Below are 3013 nucleotides of genomic sequence, written 5' to 3'. Positions count from 1 at the left end.
TTACTTTTGTTCACATAACATATAGAAATGCCCCTAATAGTACAGAAGAGGATAGGAATATAATCAGGGAGTATCATTTTTATATGAGTGATGATAGATCTCACTCCTCTGAGTATGTGCAACATTGTTTTGAGAATTTTTTTGAGTTCTTTAAGGAGAAAGGTATTGAAATACACCAACATCTCATATGGTCAGATAACTGCACAGGTCAATTCAAGAATGGTCGTATGTTTTATTGGTTGAGTAGAATGCATGTAGAGAGATATGTACCTCATTCTGAATTTTTTTGAGGTAGGTCATAAGAAGGGGGAGCATGATGGAGCAGGTGCATGTTTGAAGAGAACTCTAGTCAAGGAGCAATTGTGGGTTTCAGGTATTAAATTCTCTATTGCATGTTCTATTGTTGATTGGTGTAGCTCAACAATGTCACAGGGAGGGACTCTTGATTTAGCAGTGTGTAGATTATTTTGGTTGGTTGAAGAGGGAATAGTGGGAGAGATATTGGATTGTCAAATAATTAAAGATTCTTCAAAGATGCATTCATTTTGCAACTTAGATGCAAGTACATGGGCCATTTGGACAAGAGAATGGGCTTGTTTTTATTAGAGTTGTGTTCAATATGATTGGGATCAATGTGAGTCAAGTGAGTGGGTTGATACATGGGTTCCATAATATCTAACTCCTTTATCTCAAATAATATTCATGTCAAATGATGACATGAAAAGTTCAGTTGAGTATGACTGTCTTTTAGATCTTCTATAGCTAGGAAATGTTTTTACAATGGTTGCATCACAAGGGAATGGAGAGATATCGAACTATTGGTTGGAATGGTGTGCATAGGGAAAGAAAAAGATAACATAGTTGATGACAAATGATGATGGGTTCATGTATCCTTCAAGTTCAGTTGTTGTTGTAGGAACTTGGTTGTGAACATACATGATTAGAAAGAATGGCATACTTGCATTTGAAGACTATGAGAGACACAAAACCATTCTCATGTATTTGCACCTTATTATAGCTAAAAATATCAAGTTATTGAAGCATCAAACAAGACCAAAGACAAAAGAACCATGGATAGTGACTAGTGTTGATCATGAAGCAATACTGGATACTCTTAAGAAAAGAGATGACCCTTCAAGCACACTTGAGTAGTAGGTCTTTATTATCTCTTAATTTTTTTTATCATGTATTTCATTTAAAATAATGATCATAAAACCTTTATGTTCAAGTTTTTATGTGTAGGTTAACAATTCTTAAAAATGTAGGTCATTTTTTATGTTATTCATGTTGCTTATATTGGTCTTCATTTATATGCAAACATTGCTCTACATAAGCTTAGCTCTTAGGACATGAGGATATCTTATGTACATGAAGTGGGATGTTGTATTTGAATATGAGTACATTGATGTAACTTTGTTATGATGATATACGATATATTTGTAAATGAGTATAAATATATACAATGTATTTGCACATGAGCATATTGGTGTAGTTGTATTGATGATATATAATGTATTTGTACATTATTAAATTTATTTAGTTGTATTGATGATATAAAATGTAAATTTGTACATAATTACATTGATGTAGTTATATTGATAATGATGAAAAAAGATGCATAGACTAACAAATCTTTTGTATGACCCACTTATGTATGTTTATGGATATCACATGTAAGTCTAATGGTAATTATGTGACTAGAATATATGCAAATATTGATGAGATCATGATCATTACTGCTTCCCTAAAATCATTACAACTTACTATAGGCTTGTTAGTCTATATTTTTGAGCTTAAGATTGCAGATGTTGCCTTTTCTACTAGTGATGACTTTGGTGCTTTAGTAATTATAAATCATTACAATTTTGATTGTTCTCCTAAACCCCAAACTCCATTGATTTCTTCATCTCCTAAATAAATCCCAATGGATTCTCTCTACATCTCTTCTAAATAGGAGCATGATTGGACAGAATTGAAGAAAGAAACATAGACAATCAAAATATAGACACCAAATGACAATTTTTAGCACTTAGGGTGCTCAAGGGATGACACCGGTAGGGTATGGCCCAGAGCGTTTGACCAAGTTGGGAGGAAAAATAGGAGCATGCCTAGGGTAACAATGCCTAACTAGACATTTTGGAATTGACAGTTCATGCCCATGATGAGCAAAATGAGAATTGGGCTTTGTGGCATCTTTTCATTGTATGCATCTGATGATTTTTTCATCAACAAAAAATCACTATCGTACAAAAACCACTCTGAATCTTGAAAATATGATACAATATATTGTAGACAACCCTCACATGACCCTATAGGTTCAAATAGATCATTCACATGTGCCATAGATTTCAAGATACAACTTGTCAAATTTTGACAATTTTTCGCACTTAGGGCACTCAAGGAATGACACTGGTAGGGTATGGCTTTGAGCATTTGATTGAGTTGGGGGAGGGGGGGGGAACAAGAGCATCTATAGGGTACAAAAGTATAATAGGATGTGTTAGAACCGATGGTTTGTGCCCACGATGAGAAAAATGATAAAATGGCTCCATGGCAACGTTTCATCGACTGCATTTAACAATTTTTTTTGTCTATTGAAAAATTGCTGCCCTATGAAAACCACTTTGAATCTTGAAAATATGAGACAAATTATTTTAGGTACCCCTCACATGACCCTATAGGTCCAAAAAAATCATTTGCAAGTGTCACATATTCTGAGATACAAACTATCAAATTTTAACATTTTTTCGCACTTAGGGCACTCAAGGGACGACACTAGTAGGGTATGACCCTGATAATTCAACTGAGTGCGGGGAGGGGGGGAATAGGAGCATGGCTAGGGTAAGAATGGTTAACCAAATGTGTTGGAACCAACGGTTCATACCCATGACGAGAAGAATGAGAAATTGGCTCTGTGACAACTTTTCATTGAATGCATCTAACGATTATTTTGTCAACTGAAAAATGGTTACCCTACAAAAATATCTCTGAATCTTGAAAATTTGAGAAAGAA

This window comes from Cryptomeria japonica, chromosome 4 (genome assembly GCF_030272615.1).
Source record: "Cryptomeria japonica chromosome 4, Sugi_1.0, whole genome shotgun sequence".
Classification (NCBI taxonomy): Eukaryota; Viridiplantae; Streptophyta; class Pinopsida; order Cupressales; family Cupressaceae; genus Cryptomeria; species Cryptomeria japonica.
The sequence above is the reverse complement of the archived record's forward strand: the minus strand, read 5'-3'. Positions refer to the sequence as shown.